Raw genomic sequence first — 24,921 nt, forward strand, 5'->3', positions numbered from 1 at the left:
GTATAGAACATAAATAATTGTGTATTTATTTATTCAATCTGTAAATAGTGAATACACAAAATCATACTTACCAACTCTCACTGAAATAGCAGCAATCTCCCTGACTCCCTGAAGAGTCTGGTAATCTCCCTGATTGCACCTTACCCCATTATGTAGCTGTTATTTAAAAAAAAAAAAAAAAAAACAGATATATACACTCAAATTGGATCATTACAGAGTTGCCGACATTCTGGCTGCCCCTTCCAGGAGGGAGCAGCCAGCTCAACATAGCAGGGGGGGCGTGGCTGGCACAAGGGTGCGGGGCTGGACAGCTTACCCGGCATTTGTGGGCAGAGTGGGGGCGTCCTATTGAGCCCGCCCCACTACACAATACTGAGATTAACGGCATTGTAAAGCAGGGGGCAGGGCCACAATGACACGATTCAGCGTGAATTGCGTAACTGCCCCCACCGCTGCAGGGGTTTCTCTTGTTACCGCAGTGGGCCTGGAAGGGGTGGCGGCCACCGGGAGGCTCACGGCCAAATCGGGATGGTAGGCAAGTACGGATCATTAGTGCATTGGTTATCAGTGTGTTTTTATCAACAAATAGATCTTACTAATTGCTTTGGGTCTTGTTTACATTTGTATATAAATCAATTTAATGTCACGTCTCTCAGATGTAGCAGCGATAACACTGAGGTGATTACACTGCTCTGTATAATAGTACAGAGTATACACAGGGTATAGTGATAACACTGATGGTAGACACACTGCTCTGTATAATAGTACTGAGTATACACAGTGTATAGTGATTACACTGATGGTAGACACACTGCTCTGTATAATAGTACAGAGTATACACAGTGTATAGTGATAACACTGATGGTAGACACACTGCTCTGTATAATAGTACAGAGTATACACAGTGTATAGTGATAACACTGATGGTAGACACACTGCTCTGTATAATAGTACAGAGTATACACAGTGTATAGTGATAACACTGATGGTAGACACACTGCTATGTATAATAGTACAGAGTATACACAGTGTATAGTGATAACACTGAGGTGAGCACACTGCTCTGTATAATAGTACAGAGTATACACAGTGTATAGTGATAACAATGAGGTGATTACACTGCTATGTATAATAGTACTGAGTATACACAGTGTATAGTGATAACACTGATGGTAGACACACTGCTCTGTATAATAGTACTGAGTATACACAGTGTATAGTGATAACACTGATGGTAGACACACTGCTCTGTATAATAGTACTGAGTATACACAGTGTATAGTGATAACACTGAGGTGAGCACACTACTATGTATAATAGTACAGAGTATACACAGGGTATAGTGATAACACTGATGGTAGACACACTGCTATGTATAATAGTACAGAGTATACACAGTGTATAGTGATAATACTGATGGTAGACACACTGCTATGTATAATAGTACTGAGTATACACAGTGTATAGTGATTACACTGATGGTAGACACACTGCTCTGTATAATAGTACAGAGTATACACAGTGTATAGTGATAACAATGAGGTGATTACACTGCTATGTATAATAGTACAGAGTATACACAGTGTATAGTGATTACACTGATGGTAGACACACTGCTCTGTATAATAGTACTGAGTATACACAGTGTATAGTAATAACAATGAGGTGATTACACTGCTATGTATAATAGTACAGAGTATACACAGTGTATAGTGATAACACTGATGGTAGACACACTGCTCTGTATAATAGTACTGAGTATACACAGTGTATAGTGATTACACTGATGGTAGACACACTGCTCTGTATAATAGTACAGAGTATACACAGTGTATAGTGATTACACTGAGGTGATTACACTGCTATGTATAATAGTACAGAGTATACACAGGGTATAGTGATAACACTGAGGTGAGCACACTACTATGTATAATAGTACAGAGTATACACAGTGTATAGTGATAACACTAAGGTGAGCACACTGCTTTGTATAATAGTACTGAGTATACACAGTGTATAGTGATAACACTGAGGTGAGCACACTGCAATGTATAATAGTACTGAGTATACACAGTGTATAGTGATAACACTGATAATAGACACACTGCTCTGTATAATAGTACTGAGTATACACAGTGTATAGTGATAACACTGATGGTAGACACACTGCTCTGTATAATAGTACAGAGTATACACAGTGTATAGTGATAACACTGATGGTAGACACAATGCTCTGTATAATAGTACTGAGTATACACAGTGTATAGTGATAACACTGATGGTAGACACACTGCTCTGTATAATAGTACAGAGTATACACAGTGTATAGTGATAACACTGATGGTAGACACACTGCTATGTATAATAGTACAGAGTATACACAGTGTATAGTGATAACACTGAGGTGAGCACACTGCTATGTATAATAGCACTGAGTATACACAGTGTATAGTGATAACAATGAGGTGATTACACTGCTATGTATAATAGCACTGAGTATACACAGTGTATAGTGATAACAATGAGGTGATTACACTGCTATGTAGAATAGTACAGAGTATACACAGTGTATAGTGATAACACTGATGGTAGACACACTGCTATGTATAATAGTACAGAGTATACACAGTGTATAGTGATTACACTGATGGTAGACACACTGCTCTGTATAATAGTACTGAGTATACACAGTGTATAGTAATAACAATGAGGTGATTACACTGCTATGTATAATAGTACAGAGTATACACAGGGTATAGTGATAACACTGATGGTAGACACACTGCTATGTATAATAGTACAGAGTATACACAGTGTATAGTGATAATACTGATGGTAGACACACTGCTATGTATAATAGTACTGAGTATACACAGTGTATAGTGATTACACTGATGGTAGACACACTGCTCTGTATAATAGTACAGAGTATACACAGTGTATAGTGATAACAATGAGGTGATTACACTGCTATGTATAATAGTACAGAGTATACACAGTGTATAGTGATTACACTGATGGTAGACACACTGCTCTGTATAATAGTACAGAGTATACACAGTGTATAGTGATAACAATGAGGTGATTACACTGCTATGTATAATAGTACAGAGTATACACAGGGTATAGTGATAACACTGATGGTAGACACACTGCTATGTATAATAGTACAGAGTATACACAGTGTATAGTGATAACACTGATGGTAGACACACTGCTATGTATAATAGTACTGAGTATACACAGTGTATAGTGATTACACTGATGGTAGACACACTGCTCTGTATAATAGTACAGAGTATACACAGTGTATAGTGATTACACTGAGGTGATTACACTGCTATGTATAATAGTACAGAGTATACACAGGGTATAGTGATAACACTGAGGTGAGCACACTACTATGTATAATAGTACAGAGTATACACAGTGTATAGTGATAACACTAAGGTGAGCACACTGCTTTGTATAATAGTACTGAGTATACACAGTGTATAGTGATAACACTGAGGTGAGCACACTGCAATGTATAATAGTACTGAGTATACACAGTGTATAGTGATAACACTGATAATAGACACACTGCTCTGTATAATAGTACTGAGTATACACAGTGTATAGTGATAACACTGATGGTAGACACACTGCTCTGTATAATAGTACTGAGTATACACAGTGTATAGTGATTACACTGAGGTGATTACACTGCAATATATAATAGTACTGAGTATACACAGTGTATAGTGATAACACTGAGGTGATTACACTGCTGTGTATAATAGTACAGAGTATACACAGGGTATAGTGATAACACTGAGGTGAGCACACTGCTCTGTATAATAGTACTGAGTATACACAGTGTATAGTGATAACACTGATGGTAGACACACTGCTATGTATAATAGTACAGAGTATACACAGTGTATAGTGATTACACTGAGGTGATTACACAGCAATGTATAATAGTACTGAGTATACACAGTGTATAGTGATAACACTGATGGTAGACACACTGCTCTGTATAATAGTATAGAGTATACACAGGGTATAGTGATAACACTGAGGTGAGCACACTGCTCTGTATAATAGTACTGAGTATACACAGTGTATAGTGATAACACTGAGGTGAGCACACTGCTATGTATAATAGTACTGAGTATACACAGTGTATAGTGATTACACTGATGGTAGACACACTGCAATGTATAATAGTATAGAGTATACACAGGGTATAGTGATAACACTGAGGTGAGCACACTGCAATGTATAATAGTACTGAGTATACACAGTGTATAGTGATTACACTGATGGTAGACACACTGCAATGTATAATAGTATAGAGTATACACAGGGTATAGTGATAACACTGAGGTGAGCACACTGCTATGTATAATAGTACTGAGTATACACAGTGTATGGTGATAACACTGAGGTAAGCACACTGCTATGTATAATAGTACAGAGTATACACAGTGTATAGTGATAACACTGATGGTAGACACACTGCTCTGTGTAATAGTACAGAGTATACACAGGGTATAGTGATAACACTGAGGTGAACACACTGCTCTGTATTATAGTACAGAGCATACACAGTGTATAGTGATAACAATGAGGTGAGCACACTGCTATGTATAATAGTACAGAGTATACACAGTGTATAGTGATTACACTGATGGTAGACACACTGCTATGTATAATAGTACTGAGTATACACAGTGTATAGTGATAACACTGAGGTGAGCACACTGCTATGTATAATAGTACAGAGTATACACAGTGTATAGTGATTACACTGATGGTAGACACACTGCTATGTATAATAGTACAGAGTATACACAGTGTATAGTGATTACACTGATGGTAGACACACTAATCTGTATAATAGTACAGAGTATACACAGTGTATAGTGATTACACTGAGGTGAGCACACTGCTATGTATAATAGTACTGAGTATACACAGTGTATAGTGATAACACTGAGGTGAGCACACTGTTCTGTATAATAGTACAGAGTATGCACAGTATATAGTGATAACACTGAGTGAGCACACTGCTATGTATAATAGTACAGAGTATACACAGTGTATAGTGATAACACTGAGGTGATTACACTGCTATGTATAATAGTACAGAATATACACAGGGTATAGTGATAACACTGAGGTGAGCACACTGCTATGTATAATAGTACTGAGTATACACAGGGTATAGTGATTACACTGAGGTGAGCACACTGCTCTGTATAATAGTACTGAGTATACACAGTGTATGGTGATAACACTGAGGTGAGCACACTGCTCTGTATAATAGTACTGAGTATACACAGTGTATAGTGATAACACTGAGGTGAACACACTGCTCTGTATAATAGTACTGAGTATACACAGTGTATGGTGATAACACTGAGGTGAGCACACTGCTCTGTATAATAGTACTGAGTATACACAGTGTATAGTGATAACAATGAGGTGATTACACTGCTCTGTATAATAGTACTGAGTATACACAGTGTATGGTGATAACACTGATGGTAGACACACTGCTATGTATAATAGTACTGAGTATACACAGTGTATAGTGATAACAATGAGGTGATTACACTGCTCTGTATAATAGTACTGAGTATACACAGTGTATAGTGATAACACTGATGGTAGACACACTGCTATGTATAATAGTACTGAGTATACACAGTGTATGGTGATAACACTGAGGTGAGCACACTGCTCTGTATAATAGTACTGAGTATACACAGTGTATAGTGATAACACTGAGGTGAACACACTGCTCTGTATAATAGTACTGAGTATACACAGTGTATGGTGATAACACTGATGGTAGACACACTGCTATGTATAATAGTACAGAGTATACACAGTGTATGGTGATAACACTGAGGTAAGCACACTGCTCTGTATAATAGTACTGAGTATACACAGTGTATAGTGATAACACTGAGGTGAACACACTGCTGTGTATAATAGTACAGAGTATACACAGTGTATAGTGATAACAATGAGGTGATTACACTGCTCTGTATAATAGTACTGAGTATACACAGTGTATGGTGATAACACTGATGGTAGACACACTGCTATGTATAATAGTACTGAGTATACACAGTGTATAGTGATAACAATGAGGTGATTACACTGCTCTGTATAATAGTACTGAGTATACACAGTGTATGGTGATAACACTGAGGTGAGCACACTGCTCTGTATAATAGTACTGAGTATACACAGTGTATAGTGATAACACTGAGGTGAACACACTGCTCTGTATAATAGTACTGAGTATACACAGTGTATGGTGATAACACTGATGGTAGACACACTGCTATGTATAATAGTACTGAGTATACACAGTGTATAGTGATAACACTGAGGTGAACACACTGCTCTGTATAATAGTACTGAGTATACACAGTGTATGGTGATAACACTGATGGTAGACACACTGCTGTGTGTAATAGTAAAGAGTATACACAGTGTATAGTGATAACACTGAGGTGAACACACTGCTGTGTATAATAGTACAGAGTATACACAGGGTATAGTGATAACACTGAGGTGAGCACACTGCTATATATAATAGTACTGAGTATACACAGTGTATAGTAATTACACTGATGGTAGACACACTGCTATGTATAATAGTACTGAGTATACACAGTGTATAGTGATAACACTGAGGTGAGCACACTGCTATATATAATAGTACTGAGTATACACAGTGTATAGTAATTACACTGATGGTAGACACACTGCTATGTATAATAGTACTGAGTATACACAGTGTATAGTGATTACACTGAGGTGAGCACACTGTTCTGTATAATAGTACAGAGTATACACAGTGTATAGTGATAACACTGAGGTGAGCACACTGTTCTGTATAATAGTACAGAGTATACACAGTGTATAGTGATAACACTGATGATAGACACACTGCTATGTATAATAGTACTGAGTATACACAGTGTATAGTGATAACACTGATGGTAGACACACTGCTATGTATAATAGTTGTGAGTATACACAGTGTATAGTGATAACACTGAGGTGAGCACACTGCTATGTATAATAGTACTGAGTATACACAGTGTATAGTGATAACACTGAGGTGAGCACACTGCTATGTATAATTGTACTTAGTATACACAGTGTATAGTGATAACACTGATGATAGACACACTGCTATGTATAATAGTACTGAGTATACACAGTGTATAGTGATAACACTGAGGTGAGCACACTGCTATGTATAATTGTACTTAGTATACACAGTGTATAGTGATAACACTGATGATAGACACACTGCTATGTATAATTGTACTTAGTATACACAGTGTATAGTGATAACACTGAGGTGATTACACTGCTATGTATAATAGTACTGAGTATACACAGTGTATAGTGATTACACTGATGATAGACACACTGCTATGTATAATAGTACTGAGTATACACAGTGTATAGTGATTACACTGATGATAGACACACTGCTATGTATAATTGTACTTAGTATACACAGTGTATAGTGATAACACTGAGGTGATTACACTGCTATGTATAATAGTACAGAGTATACACAGTTTATAGTGATAACACTGAGGTGATTACACTGCTCTGTATAATAGTACTGAGTATACACAGTGTATAGTGATAACACTGAGGTGAACATACTGCTGTGTATAATAGTACAGAGTATACACAGGGTATTGTGATTACACTGAGGTGATTACACTGCAATGTATAATAGTACAGAGTATACACAGGGTATTGTGATTACACTGAGGTGATTACACTGCTATGTATAATAGTACAGAGTATACACAGGGTATAGTGATAACACTGAGGTGAGCACACTGCTCTGTATGATAGTACTGAGTATACACAGGGTATAGTGATAACACTGAGGTGAGCACACTGCTATATATAATAGTACTGAGTATACACAGTGTATAGTGATTACACTGATGGTAGACACACTGCTATGTATAATAGTACTGAGTATACACAGTGTATAGTGATTACACTGAGGTGAGCACACTGCTATGTATAATAGTACAGAGTATACACAGTGTATAGTGATAACACTGAGGTGAGCACACTGTTCTGTATAATAGTACAGAGTATACACAGTGTATAGTAGGGGTGAGCGGGTTCGGATTTCTGAAATCCGAACCCCCCCGAGCCCCCCCGATCCGAGTCCGATCCGAGTCAGGCTCGACTTTTCCCGCCTGACTCGGATCTGAAATCGAGGCAAAACGTCATCATCCCGCCTTCCGAGTCTCGCGGGTTTTGGATCCTATATAAGGTACCCGCGTCGGCGCCATTTTCTCACTCGGCTGTGGACAGTGAAGAGGGAGGGTGGGAGTTAGGGCTGTGTAGTGTAGTGTAGTGTAGTGCTGCTGTTGTCCACTACTTCAAAGTCCATAGGGGCTGGCTGTGTTGTGCTGTGCTGCTGTTGTTAATAGGGGCTGTGTCCACTACTTCAAAGTCCATAGGGGCTGGCTGGACTGTGTTGTGCAGTCAGTTCTCCATAGGGGCTGTGTCCACTCCAAAGTCCTGTGCAGTGTCCCAGTCCTAAAGGAGTGCTGTAGTGTTGTCCAGGGGGTGCTCTGTCCATCAGGGGTGCTCCCCCCAAGTGCTAAAAAAATAATATATTTTCTGTGTTTGTGAATTGTGTGCGCAGTAGCCGCACGTGCATCAACAAAGTAGTGCCAAGCGTGCGCCTGTGTCATAAGTAAAGGGCCGGCTGGCTTGACCGTTAAAGGGTGCTGTAACCCCCGAAAGTACACTCCAGTCCAAACCAAAAAAAAATTATTTTCTGTGTTTGTGAATTGTGTGCGCAGTAGCCGCACGTGCATCAACAAAGTAGTGCCAAGCGTGCGCCTGTGTCATAAGTAAAGGGCCGGCTGGCTTGACCGTTAAGGGTGCTGTAACCCCCGAAAGTACACTCCAGTCCAAACCAAAAAAAAAATTATTTTCTGTGTTTGTGAATTGTGTGCGCAGTAGCCGCACGTGCATCAACAAAGTAGTGCCAAGCGTGCACCTGTGTCATAAGTAAAGGGCCGGCTGGCTTGACCGTTAAGGGTGCTGTAACCCCCGAAAGTACACTCCAGTCCAAACCAAAAAAAAAATTATTTTCTGTGTTTGTGAATTGTGTGCGCAGTAGCCGCACGTGCATCAACAAAGTAGTGCCAAGCGTGCGCCTGTGTCATAAGTAAAGGGCCGGCTGGCTTGACCGTTAAAGGGTGCTGTAACCCCCAAAGTACACTCCAGTCCAAACCAAAAAAAAAATTATTTTCTGTGTTTGTGAATTGTGTGCGCAGTAGCCGCATGTGCATCAACAAAGTAGTGCCAAGCGTGCGCCTGTGTCATAAGTAAAGGGCCAGCTGGCTTGACCGTTAAAGGGTGCTGTAACCCCCAAAGTACACTCCAGTCCAAACCAAAAAAAAAAATATTTTCTGTGTTTGTGAATTGTGTGCGCAGTAGCCGCACGTGCATCAACAAAGTAGTGCCAAGCGTGCGCCTGTGTCATAAGTAAAGGGCCGGCTGGCTTGACCGTTAAAGGGTGCTGTAACCCCCGAAAGTACACTCCAGTCCAAACCAAAAAAAAATTATTTTCTGTGTTTGTGAATTGTGTGCACAGTAGCCGCACGTGCATCAACAAAGTAGTGCCAAGCGTGCACCTGTGTCATAAGTAAAGGGCCGGCTGGCTTGACCGTTAAGGGTGCTGTAACCCCCGAAAGTACACTCCAGTCCAAACCAAAAAAAAAATTATTTTCTGTGTTTGTGAATTGTGTGCACAGTTGCCGCACGTGCATCAACAAAGTAGTGCCAAGTGTGCGCCTGTGTCATAAGTAAAGGGCCGGCTGGCTTGACCGTTAAAGGGTGCTGTAACCCCCGAAAGTACACTCCAGTCCAAACCAAAAAAAAAATTATTTTCTGTGTTTGTGAATTGTGTGCGCAGTAGCCGCACGTGCATCAACAAAGTAGTGCCAAGCGTGCGCCTGTGTCATAAGTAAAGGGCCGGCTGGCTTGACCGTTAAAGGGTTCTGTAACCCCCAAAGTACACTCCAAACCAAAAAAATATATATTTTCTGTGTTTGTGACTTGTGTGCACTGTGGCTGCACGTGCATCAACAAAGGAGCAGCGCCAAGCGTGCGCCTGTGTCCCATAAGTAAAGAGCCGGCTGGCTCATTTCTTAAAGGGTGGTGTAACCCACAAAGTGCACTACTCTCCAGCAAAAATAAAAAAATATTTTCTGTGTTTGTGTGCGCTTTAGCCGCACGTATATATATCAATATAACATAAATGGAGGACCAAACTTTCTCTGATAAAAATAAAATAGGGAAAGATCAAGAACCACTTCCTACTAGTGCTGTTGCTGCTGCTGGGAGTTGTTCATCATCCCAGAGAGGAAGTAGGAACATCACTACTTTTACTAAACAATTGACCCTCCAACAGTCCCTAGCGATGAGGATGAAGTACGATAGCAGTCATCCTGAAGCAAAACGTATAACTGAGGCCTTGACTGCTATGTTGGTGTTAGACGTGCGTCCGGTATCCGACATTAGTGCAGTGGGATTTAGACAATTGATGGAGGTAGTGTGTCCTCGGTTCCAAATCCCGTCTAGATTCCACCTGCATCCTCAAAGCAGCAGCGACGAGCGTGCGTCTGTCTGTTAAAGGGTGGTGACACCCTCAAAGTGTGCTACACAAACAATTAAAATATTGTTCTTTTTTTTTCTGTCTTTGTGAAATGTGTGGGCTGTAGCCGCACCTGCATCCTTAAAGCAGCAGCGACAAGCGTGCGTCTGTCTGTTAAAGGGTGGTGACACCCTCAAAGTGTGCTACACAAACAATTAAAATATTGTTCTTTTTTTTTCTGTCTTTGTGAATTGTGTGGGCTGTAGCCGCACTTGCATCCTCAAAGCAGCAGCGACAAGCGTGCGTCTGTCTGTTAAAGGGTGTTGTAACTCTCAAAGTGCTCCCAAAAAAATCAAAAAAATTTTTTTAATGTGTTTGTGACTTGTGTGCGATGTAGCCACACTTGCATCCTCAAAGCAGCAGCGACAAGCGTGCATCTGTCTGTTAAAGGGTGGTGACACCCTCAAAGTGTGCTACACAAACAATAAAAATATTCTTCTTCTTTTTTCTGTCTTTGTGAATTGTGTGGGCTGTAGCCGCACTTGCATCCTTAAAGCAGCAGCGACAAGCGTGCGTCTGTCTGTTAAAGGGTGGTGTAACTCTCAAAGTGCTCCAAAAAATAAAAAACTATTTTTTTTATGTGTTTGTGACTTGTGTGCGATGTAGCCGCACTTGCATCCTCAAAGCAGCAGTGACAAGCGTGCGTCTGTCTGTTAAAGGGTGGTGACACCCTCAAAGTGTGCTACACAAACAATAAAAATATTCTTCTTTTTTCTGTCTTTGTGAATTGTGTGGGCTGTAGCCGCACCTGCATCCTTAAAGCAGCAGCGACAAGCGTGCGTCTGTCTGTTAAAGGGTGGTGACACCCTCAAAGTGTGCTACACAAACAATTAAAATATTGTTCTTTTTTTTCCGGTCTTTGTGAAATGTGTGGGCTGTAGCCGCACCTGCATCCTTAAAGCAGCAGCGACAAGCGTGCGTCTGTCTGTTAAAGGGTGGTGACACCCTCAAAGTGTGCTACACAAAGAATAAAAATATTCTTCTTCTTTTTTCTGTCTTTGTGAATTGTGTGGGCTGTAGCCGCACTTGCATCCTCAAAGCAGCAGCGACAAGCGTGCGTCTGTCTGTTAGAGGGTGGTGTAACCCTCAAAGTGTGCTCCACAAACAATAAAAATATTCTTTTTTTTTTTCTGTCTTTGTGAATTGTGTGGGCTGTAGCCGCACTTGAATCCTCAAAGCAGCAGCGACAAGCGTGCGTCTGTCTGTTAAAGGATTACATCGGTGACAGCATCCAAGTAGGCATGTCAGACAGTCCGTACCTGTACTGGCAGGAAAAAGAAGCAATTTGGAGGTCCCTGTACAAACTGGCTCTATTTTACCTGAGTTGCCCCCCCTCCAGTGTGTACTCCGAAAGAGTGTTTAGTGCAGCCGGGAACCTTGTTAGCGAAAGGCGTAGGAGGTTGCTTCCACAAAATGTGGAGAAGATGATGTTCATAAAATGAATTATCAACTCTTCCAGGGAGACCAGCCTCCAGAACGTACAGAGGGACCTGTGGTTCCAGCAGGGACGAATTAATACTCTGTGAGGATGAGGATGTACATAACACTGAAGAGGGTGAGGAATCTGTGGATGAGGAGGATGAGGACGACTTCTTGCCTCCGTAGAGCCAGTTTGTGCAGGGACAGATTAATTGCCAGCTTGTTTTGTGGGGGCCCAAACGAACCAATCATTTCAGCCACAGTTGTGTGGCAGACCCTGGCGCTGAAATGATTGGTTTGTTAAAGTGTGCATGTCCTGTTTATACAACATAAGGGTGGGTGGGAGGGCCCAAGGACAATTCCATCTTGCACCTCTTTTTTTCTTTGCATTATGTACAGTTTGGGGCCTAGTTTTTCAATGCCATCCTGTCTGCCACTGCAGTGTCACTCCTAGATGGGTCACGTGTTTGTGCCGCCCACTCGTGTCGCTTAGCATAGTCATCCAGCTACCTCGGTGCAACCTTTTGGACATAAAAACACTATTGTGAGGTGTGAGGTATTCAGAATAGACTGGAAATGAGTGGAAATTAAGGTTATTGAGGTTAATAATAGCATAGGAGCAGAAAAACCTACAAATTCTGTGATTTTAGCTGTTTTTATGCTTTTTTTTCAAAAAAATACAGATCCAAAACACAAAACCCAGAACCCAAAACACGGAAGGGTGGTTTTGGCAAAACCAATCCAGATCCAAAACACGAAGAAAGATCCAGATCCAAAACCAAAACACAAAACACGAAAAGTGGCCGGTGCACACCCCTAGTTCAGAGTATACACAGTGTATAGTGATAACACTGAGGTGAGCACACTGCTATGTATAATAGTACAGAGTATACACAGTGTATAGTGATAACACTGAGGTGAGCACACTGCTCTGTATAATAGTACAGAGTATACACAGTGTATATAGTGATAACACTGAGGTGAGCACACTGCTCTGTATAATAGTACAGAGTATACACAGTGTATAGTGATAACACTGATGGTAGACACACTGCTCTGTATAATAGTACAGAGTATACACAGTGTATAGTGATAACACTGATGGTAGACACACTGCTATGTATAATAGTACAGAGTATACACAGTGTATAGTGATAACACTGATGATAGACACTGCTATGTATGATATTACTGAGTATACACAGTGTATAGTGATAACACTGAGGTGAGCACACTGCTCTGTATAATAGTACAGAGTATACACAGTGTATAGTGATTACACTGATGGTAGACACACTGCTATATATAATAGTACTGAGTATACACAGTGTATAGTGATAACACTGATGGTAGACACACTGCTCTGTATAATAGTACTGAGTATACACAGTGTATAGTGATAACACTGAGGTGAGCACACTGCTCTGTATAATAGCACTTAGTATACATAGTGTATAGCATTTCTAGAGAGGAGGGGGGCTGTGTGCAGTTTATGACACAGGCCCCCTCCTCTCTGTCCGGTGGCCGGCAGCGCACTGAGCTATGCGCAGCCAGTGCCGGAGTTATAGACTCTGGGCACTAGAATGCCCCCAGAGTCTATAGAGTATGCGCAGGTCACTGGGAAAATGGCCATGGTGGCCATTTTCCCTGTACTGCGCATGCGCAAATGATGGGAAAATGGGCGCAGCGGCCATTTTCCAGTCATTTTTACAGTGCCAGACTCCCATGCTGACGTGGAATCCGGAGAGGTAAGTAACACTATGGGTGCAGGGTGTGCACTGTGGGGCCCCCCTGGACCCAGGGGCCCGTGTGCCTCGAACACCCTGCACCCATTATAGATATGCCCCTGTTTACCACTAGTTTTTAACCTAGGCTGCATGCCGGCTGGTGGATGTTTTGTTTTTTGCCTTAGGTTAAGTTAGGATCCCCCCTCCCCACCCCCCTCTCTCTCCCTGTATTAGGCATCTGTCTTTGCTACTCTTTTCTTTCCTATTTGTGATTTTATTGTGTATTTGTTTAATATACAGGATTTAGGACCTGATTCAAACCTGCTCGCTAGATGCGATCGCTCGCTCCCAGCGTATGCAAATCCAGCACACACCCAGCAAGGCAGGCGATCGCACGGCAAGGCATTAGCACGCCCACTATGTCTTGGCGAGCGATCACTTTGTGTATGCAGACGCCCACTAGCCATTCATAAGACGCCCACTTGCGCACGTCATCTCCTGGAAGAGTATGAAAACATTGGTACATCGAGCACCATTGGGTGTGCTCACGGCGCTTGAGGTTGACTATACCTGGCCGTTAGCACCGTGATCACTTCAGTGTGAAATACAACCTGTGACGTGTACTATGACGCTGCTTGTTAATTATGCACGCCTATGAAATGGCGTTGAAACACTCAGGCACGCCTGCGTTCGCACCTCCACTTCCCCCGTCTCTATTGGCCTTGCCCCTATTACCACCCACAAATGGCCTCTTCTGTCACTCATTCAACTGGGCTGTCTACACTGGGTGCGCGAGTCCTTCCCGATCTGTCGCAGTGGTACGCGCATTGTGATGCAAATCCATGCGCAGAATGCTAATATCGGCCAGCTACAAGCGATCACCTCCTAGCGAGCAGGTCTGAATCAGGTCCTTATTCCCAGTTTTGGAGAGGGTTAGATGGTTTAGGGGTTTTGGGGTGTTCCATTTCAGCTCATTTGGAGACAATCATTGCCTATTGTTTAGTTTTGTGGTTTGATATCATTCCACAGCAGGTCTGTAGAGCTGGTTTTGTCTCCTGGGGCCCTGGAGGTGGTCAGAAGATGGATAAACCTGGTTGTGAGTTGCAGTATCTCAGGGTTTTGGAGGAGTGGTCCTTTCACATCCTTTGATTAGGTCCAGGGATGTTCATCGTTAAAGGATGGATGGTGCATTGGAATGTCAAAGGGTGTTTTTGTAGTTATTGAGGAGTTAGTTGGAGGAAGTCAAGGTATGGTAGATTAGGATATGGTGGTGGTGCAGTTCTTAGCTGGGAATCGCTGGTGGCGGGAAAGAACGGTAGCAGTCGCCATCTGTATTTGGAACTTGAGGTGCCCTCCCTTCCAATACATGGCTTAGGCTGATTCTACCCTACTGGGGTCAGCGGCAACCACCTAACCAGGTGGGCCTCACGTCGTGTCATTGGGGTGGGAGGTGGATACCTTGGGCGTGGTAATGGGCTCGCTGCCCGCCTCCCATGTAGAAGATCGATGTGAGTATGCAGCTGGTGATCTTGCATTGTGGGGCCGTTCTTTCTGCGCCACCGTACTGTGTCTGTCTTTCTTTATTCTTCTATTAGTTAGTTCAGTTATATATTAGTTTAATTAGTTTACAAATAAATAAAGCTGACCTTCCTTTCCCCTTATACAAGTCTCTGTGTCGTTATTTCACTATGATTATGGCTAATGGTTTACCCGTCACTGTTAGGAGGGGACACTCATTGGGCGATGGGGAGTTTATGGTATAGAACAGTAAGTTGCACAGACTATGACGGAGCACATTCCTGTCTCACTCGCGTTTCCTTTCTTCTTTGTGTCTGCTCAGGTATTTCTCACGATCTAAGTTACTTTGAAGATATAAATAAACCTCCAGACTCTGTTTTTACTTTGGCTGAAGATTGATGACTCCTGTAGGTTGCATTTGATCCAGCGACAGCCTCCGGGTGAGTCTGACCCAGTGTTCCTTCTGTCTTCCACTCCCCTGGGGATGACGGATCTCCTGAGAGCAGCAATCTCAGGCCCATATTTATTATGCAGCCCTGAAAATTGACATTGCTTATAGCCCTATACAGAATGAAAGGCGTAGCAGCCATGTGTTTAGGGGGTACGGCTGCTGTGGTGCCCCCTGGGCCCACCACCTCCCTTATACCAAGCACTCACCTCACACCACACAGAAGTGGTCCTTTGGGAGGGACAGCCAAGTCACACCTCCCAGCATCCCCGCATCTGGCCATATCCCCTACGCCCAGGGGTGATACAATACAACATGATGTGAATAGCGCCGGGAAGGAGTTCCTGTAGCTATTCAATTGTCCCCATTGTGCCCTGCACCTAGTCGGGAGATGCCGGTTATAGTCACATAACTGCCATTCTCCAACTAAAGTGCCGGCCGTGAGGCTAACGCTGCTCTAAGCCAGAAAACAGCATCACGGCCGGCACTTAAGTCGGATATTTGCTCGCACCTCAGGAGGGTACGAGCAGAAATCCTTTGGTCTGACTTAACAGCGCTGTCAATTGCATAGCTCCAGGAATTCCTTCCAGGCGCTATTCACATCTCGCTAAATTGAATCGCACCCATATTGTTTTCTCTGCTTGCTAGGAGGGGCGATAACATAATGCATCCCAGCTTCCACACATCGCCCATCTCCCCCTGCAACCAGCACTGCACTGCTCTCTTTGCCTGCTGGGAAGGGTGATGATGTCACGCCTCCCAGCATTCCAGTGACTGGAGGATCTGGAGACTCCTGCCTATGCTAACTTTTACAATGGGAGCAGATGAGTAAAACCCTTGTAGACATCTTAATTAGAGATGAGCGGGTCTGGTTCTCCGAGAACCGGACCCACCCGAACATAGGGGATCTGAGTAGGATCCGAGTCAGGCTCGAGTTTTCCCACCTAACTCAAAATCCAAAATGAGGCAAAACGTCATCATCCCACTGTCGGATTCTTTCAGGTTTTGGATTGTATATAAGTCCCTCCCCGCGGGGATTGGCGCCATTTCCTTGCTGAGTCCTGTGCTGTGCGGTTGTGTTGTGCTCTGTGGCCCACTCCAGGGGCGACTGTTGTCAAATCCAGACTGTGCTCTGTATGCTCTGGCTGTCGCCCAAAACAGGGGTGTGCTGTGCTCTGTCCATCGGGGGCTGTATGTCCAATCCAGGGGTGTGCTGTCCACCCACGGGCTGTAAAGAAAAGTTGAAAAGATTTTTTTGTGCTGTACCCCAGTGTATCCATATAAGCACAGCGATGCTGTATGCCGTACTCCCACCACCCACCCACTGTGACGCTGCAGGCCATACCGCAGTGTTATATTCATACAAGTATTGTGACGCTGTCGGTCATTCAGTGTTATATTCATACAAGTATTGTGACGCTGTCGGTCATTCAGTCAGTGGCGTATCTATAATGGGTGCAGTGTGTAGGGGGCACACGGGCCCTCCGGGTCCAGGGGGGCCCCGCACCGCATACCCTGCACCCATATTACTTTAGAATTACCTGTCCGTGGTCCCGCGGCGGTTGTCTGCGCTGCTCAGAACACCGAAAAATGGCCACCGCAGCCATTTTCCGGCATCTGCGCATGCGCACTAGTGCCTGGAGTCTTCTAAGGCTCCGGTGGCTGGTAGCCACTGGAGAGAGAGGAGGGGGCCCCGCACGGGGAGTGCACACGGGCCCCCTCCTCTCTTAAAACGCCCCTGCATTCAGTGTAATATTCATAAAAGTATTGTGACGCAGTCGGTCAGTAATATCGCAGTGTAATAGTCATAAAAGTATTGTGACGCTGTCGGTCAGTAATATCGCAGTGTAATATTCATAAAAGTATTGTGATGCTGTAAGGTCTACCCCAGAGCATTCACATAAGAGGTGTGACTGCGCAGTGTCGTTTGTGAACAATGTTTAATATAAAATTAAACATTTATTTTTGGTACAAATTGACGTGTGTGCTTCACCCCACTTCGTTCGTGTTTGTTGATATGGAGAAGAGAACAATCAGTTGAGAGGAAAGCAGGAACCACATACTAGTGCTGGAACTGCTGCCTGTGCCACCAATCATGACAATACTAGTCCATCAACGTCATCTACTAAAGCCGATGCTCAAGGGCAAGGAGGGCTTAAGTCAGGGCATCTAAAATCAAAGAACCAATCTTTTACAGTGGTAAAGAAAACAACATCAAATGTAAACATATAGGCCCTCATTCAAACCCACTCGCGAGCTGCTGTCCGCTCGCAAGTGGGTCGATGGTCCCCACTGCGCATGCGCACGACGGAGGGAGCTCCGTCGTGCGCATGCGCGAGACCCGACGAGCGAAGGACTGACAGCACGCCCCCTTTGGTGGGCGTGCCTGCCAGACATAGGCGTTCCCAAGGGAACGCTTACCGTCTGAAGCCGGCCCCACTGACATCACTAGTGATGTCAGTGGGAGTGATTTTGGCTCTGATAGAGCCAAAATCACTCCTGGCCTTGCGGTTGAAAAACCCAACCGCAGGCTTTTGCTCGCAGTTTCGATGGTCGCGATGGTCAAGACCATCGCGACCATCATCCTGCACGCTCGTATATGCTGTGGGTGGTGACCCACAGCTATACGAGCGTCCAGGAGGACGCTCCATATTAATGGAGGTGGGCCCTGATTCAGAGCGAACGCTCTGGTCAGAGCGTCCGGCTCTGAATCAGGGACATAATTCAGACATAAAATTGGCAATATGCCTTTTAACCACATGAAGTGGCAAGGAAAGGCTTAGGCCTGGGCCTTTATTTATGACTGCTGGTCCTGTATATGCTGGAATTATGACACACAATACACTATGTATGACACATGTAATGGGTTACTGTGATCGCTGGTCCTGCATATGCTGGAATTATGACACACAATACACTATGTATGACACATATAATGGGTTACTGTGATCGCTGGTCCTGTATATGCTGGAAGTATGACACACAATACACTATGTATGACACGTATAATGGGTTACTGTGATCACTGGTCCTGTATATGCTGGAATTATGACACACAATACACTATGTATGACACGTATAATGGGTTACTGTGATCACTGGTCCTGTATATGCTGGAATTATGACACACAATACACTATGTATGACACATATAATGGGTTACTGTGATCACTGGTCCTGTATATGCTGGAAGTATGACACACAATACACTATGTATGACACATATAATGGGTTACTGTGATCGCTGGTCCTGTATATGCTGGAATTATGACACAATACACTATGTATGACACCTATAATGGGTTACTGTGATCACTGGTCCTGTATATGCTGGAATTATGACACACAATACAGTATGTATGACACATATAATGGGTTACTGTGATCGCTGGTCCTGTATATGCTGGAATTATGACACACAATACACTATGTATGACATATAATGGGTTACTGTGATCACTGGTCCTGTATATGCTGGAATAATGACACACAATACACTATGTATGACACATATAATGGGTTACTGTGATCGCTGGTCCTGTATATGCTGGAATTATGACACACAATACACTATGTATGACATATAATGGGTTACTGTGATCGTTGGTCCTGTATATGTTGGAATTATGACACACAATACACTATGTATGACACATATAATGGGTTACTGTGATCGATGGTCCTGTATATGCTGGAATTATGACACACAATACACTATGTATGACATATAATGGGGTACTGTGATCGCTGGTCCTGTATATACTGGAATTATGACACACAATACACTATGTATGACACATGTAATGGGTTACTGTGATCACTGGTCCTGTATATGGTGGAATTATGACACACAATACACTATGTATGACACATATAATGGGTTACTGTGATCACTGGTCCTGTATATGCTGGAATTATGATACACAATACACTATGTATGACACGTATAATGGGTTACTGTGATAGCTGGTCCTGTATATGCTGGAATTATGACACACAATACACTATGTATGACACATATAATGGCTTACTGTGATCACTGGTCCTGTATATGGTGGAATTATGACACACAATACACTATGTATGGCACATATAATGGGTTACTGTGATCACTGGTCCTGTATATGCTGGATTTATGACACACAATACACTATGTATGACACATATAATGGGTTACTGTGATCGCTGGTCCTGTATATGCTGGAATTATGACACACAATACACTATGTATGACACATGTAATGGGTTACTGTGATCGCTGGTCCTGAATATGCTGGAATTATGACACACAATACACTATGTATGACACATACTGTATAATGGGTTACTGTGATCGCTGGTCCTGTATATGCTGGAATTATGACACACAATACACTATGTATGACACATATAATGGGTTACTGTGATCGCTGGTCCTGTATATGGTGGAATTATGACACACAATACACTATGTATGACACATATAATGGGTTACTGTGATCACTGGTCCTGTATATGGTGGAATTATGACACACAATACACTATGTATGACACATATAATGGGTTACTGTGATCGCTGGTCCTGTATATGCTGGAAATATGACACACAATACACTATGTATGACACATATAATGGGTTACTGTGATCGCTGGTCCTGTATATGCTGGAATTATGACACACAATACACTATGTATGACACGTATAATGGGTTACTGTGATAGCTGGTCCTGTATATGCTGGAATTATGACACAATACACTATGTATGACACATATAATGGCTTACTGTGATCACTGGTCCTGTATATGGTGGAATTATGACACACAATACACTATGTATGGCACATATAATGGGTTACTGTGATCACTGGTCCTGTATATGCTGGAATTATGACACACAATACACTATGTATGACACATATAATGGGTTACTGTGATCGCTGGTCCTGTATATGTTGGAATTATGGCATACAATACACTATGTATGACACATATAATGGGTTACTGTGATCGCTGGTCCTGTATATGCTGGAATTATGACACACAATACACTATGTATGACACATATAATGGCTTACTGTGATCACTGGTCCTGTATATGCTGGAATTATGACACACAATACACTATGTATGACACATATAATGGGTTACTGTGATCGCTGGTCCTGTATATGTTGGAATTATGGCATACAATACACTATGTATGACACATATAATGGGTTACTGTGATCGCTGGTCCTGTATATGCTGGAATTATGACACACAATACACTATGTATGACACATATAATGGCTTACTGTGATCACTGGTCCTGTATATGCTGGAATTATGACACACAATACACTATGTATGACACATATAATGGGTTACTGTGATCGCTGGTCCTGTATATGGTGGACTTATGACACACAATACTCTATGTATGACACATATAATGGGTTACTGTGATCGCTGGTCCTGTATATGCTGGAATTATGACACACAATACACTATGTATGACACATGTAATGGGTTACTGTGATCGCTGGTCCTGTATATGCTGGAATTATGACACACAATACACTATGTATGACACATACTGTATAATGGGTTACTGTGATCGCTGGTCCTGTATATGCTGGAATTATGACACACAATACACTATGTATGACACATATAATGGGTTACTGTGATCGCTGGTCCTGTATATGCTGGAATTATGACACACAATACACTATGTATGACACATATAATGGGTTACTGTGATCGCTGGTCCTGTATATGGTGGAATTATGACACACAATACACTATGTATGACACATATAATGGGTTACTGTGATCACTGGTCCTGTATATGGTGGAATTATGACACACAATACACTATGTATGACACATATAATGGGTTACTGTGATCACTGGTCCTGTATATGGTGGAATTATGACACACAATACACTATGTATGACACATATAATGGGTTACTGTGATCACTGGTCCTGTATATGCTGGAATTATGACACACAATACACTATGTATGACACATATAATGGGTTACTGTGATAGCTGGTCCTGTATATGCTGGAATTATGACACAATACACTATGTATGACACATATAATGGCTTACTGTGATCACTGGTCCTGTATATGGTGGAATTATGACACACACTACACTATGTATGACACATATAATGGGTTACTGTGATCGCTGGTCCTGTATATGCTGGAATTATGACACACAATACACTATGTATGACACATATAATGGGTTACTGTGATCGCTGGTCCTGTATATGCTGGAATTATGACACACAATACACTATGTATGACATATAATGGGTTACTGTGATCGCTGGTCCTGTATATGCTGGAATTATGACACACAATACACTATGTATGACACATATAATGGGTTACTGTGATCGCTGGTCCTGTATATGTTGGAATTATGGCATACAATACACTATGTATGACACATATAATGGGTTACTGTGATCGCTGGTCCTGTATATGCTGGAATTATGACACACAATACACTATGTATGACACATATAATGGCTTACTGTGATCACTGGTCCTGTATATGCTGGAATTATGACACACAATACACTATGTATGACACATGTAATGGGTTACTGTGATCGCTGGTCCTGTATATGCTGGAATTATGACACACAATACACTATGTATGATGCATATTAAAGCTGATTAAGTGCTAATAATGGCCCTGATTCAGAGCCGGACGCTCTGACCAGAGCGCTCGCTCTGAATCAGGGCCCACCTCCATTAATATGGAGCGTCCTCCTGGACGCTCGTATAGCTGTGGGCCACCACCCACAGCATATACGAGCGTGCAAAAAGATGGTCGCGATGGTCTTGACCATCGCGACCATCGGAACTGCGAGTGAAAGCCTGCGGTTGGGTTTTTCAACCGCAAGGCCAGGAGTGATTTTATCTCTATCAGAGCCAAAATCACTCGCACTGACATCACTAGTGATGTCAGTGGGGCCGGCTTCAGACGGTAGGCGTTCCCTTGGGAACGCCTCCGTCTGGCAGGCATGCCCACCAAAGGGGGCGTGCTGTCAGTCACCATTGACAGCACGGCCCCTTTGATGAGACACTCCGAGGGAAGGAAAGTCCTTCGCTTGCCTGGTCTCGCGCATGCGCACGACGGAGCTCCCTCCGTCGTGCGCATGCGCAGTGGGGAACATCGACCCACTTGCGAGCGTACTGCCGCTCGCGAGTGGGTCTGAATGACCCCCAATGTCCTCTTAATAGACTGGCCACACTCACTCTGGAAACCCCCCCTTTAGAAATTCTGCGTTTTTCACTGCGACGGACTATATCCCAGCGCCGGAATCCCGACTAACAAGTGTCGATATGTTAACCCTGTCGGGATCCCATTGTCAGGTTCTGACTGCTGGAATAAAGAATGAGCAAGTGAGCGCGCCCCATGCCCTCCGGCCAGCCCCAGGCGTGCCTACTCCGGTGGAGCGCTGCCGAGAGATTTGCCATTAGAAGCTATAGGGGGGCCCCTACAAAATTTTGCCATGGGGCCCACAAAGTTCTACCTACGCCCCTGTATGGAATGTTTTTTCCTTTTTACGTTTATGTAGCAATGTGCAAGTCACCTCCCCACGTCTCTATCTAGGCTGGCAGCTGCAATATCGGGGGTGCAGAGATCACTGATTGGTTATTATAATGCACAGCTCAGTTCTAACCATCGCTTGTTTTGTAGGCCCATCCTGACTGACCTGGGGTTGGTTGGTCACTATGGCGGGATCTCCGCACAGCTGTTTCTCCTCTATAGTGCTCTTTGCTCCCTCAGATTTTATTTCTACAACTAGTCATGGCTGGCAGCGCTAGTGCTCATTACTCTTGGGCAGGGTTGCCGACATTCTGGTTGCCCCTTCCAGTAGGGAGCAAACAGATCGACATAGCAGGGGGGCATGGCAGGCACAAGGGGCGGGGCCTGACAGCTTACCCGGCATTTGTGGGTGGAGCGAGGGCATGGCGTCCTTTTGGGCCTGCCCCTGCTACACACTGCCGAGATTACAGTCAATGTGAAGCAGGGGGTGGGGACAAAATGACGTTATTCATAGCGTCACAACCCCCTGCCCCTGCTGTGGGGTTTTCTCTTGTTACCACGGGATGGCGGCGGCACTGGGAGGCTTGACTGCCCTTCCGGGGGGTCGGGAGAGGCACACGATATTCAGAGCCTCTCCGGCTGAATTGGGAGGGTAGGCAAGTATGCTCCTGGGGGTAGGGGGATAGGACACCCCTATCTTCTCTATACATTTTTTTTCTTTTTTAATCCACCTCAAGCACGTCATGCCAGGCCAGACTGCCGGCAATGTGTGCGTTTTATACCCTGCGCACATCATCGGCATTCTTCTCAGTCTCTAAATCCACACGGTGTTACATTCTGGCCTGAATAATATTTAAACCCCCCACTCAGTAAGACCTTAGAGTTCCGCTTATCCCAGATTCTCTCCCGGTAAACGGCCGGGCAATAGCGAGTGCCAGCTGCTAAGTGACAAGTGTGAGTCAATATAAGTTTAGAGAGAGCGACTCAGGGACTTGGATGTGACAAGAGACGCGCCAGAGACAGATGGATGCTGGGTTCTGAGAGGGAAATTCTAATGGGGCCCATCCACTAGGCGATTACACTGTACGATTGCTCGATCAATCGTTCAGTGTAGGCACTGCCCCCCCAAGGGGAATGACGGTACGATTACGATGTCTTTCCCTAATCTACTAGTGGATGGGCACCTTAAGACTTGGCTGAGATGAGAGATTTACTCAGGTATCAGAGAGAAAGAGAGGTCCTGAGTTCCGAAAAGAGGCTTTCTAGAAGCCGGGGAGAGGACCACCAGAGGGGCGAGCAAGTGGCTATGCCCGATCACAGTTTTGGCACAGGGAGAAGTGTGGTTTAGCCTCACCTCACTCCTGGGTCCCTAGACAAGCCCCAGACGGGTAATTTGCACCTGCCTCTCTTTAGTGGGGAAAAGACAGGGAAAACGCTGGAGCTAGAGAAGTAAATGTTAATAAATAAGTGAAGTTAACCCAGAAGCGCAGAGGGTAAACAGTCAGATACAGAGCGATCACAATCAGCTAGAGTGTCAGCTC

This window comes from Taudactylus pleione, unplaced genomic scaffold (genome assembly GCF_031769625.1).
Source record: "Taudactylus pleione unplaced genomic scaffold, aTauple2 ptg001181l, whole genome shotgun sequence".
Lineage (NCBI taxonomy): Eukaryota > Metazoa > Chordata > Amphibia > Anura > Myobatrachidae > Taudactylus > Taudactylus pleione.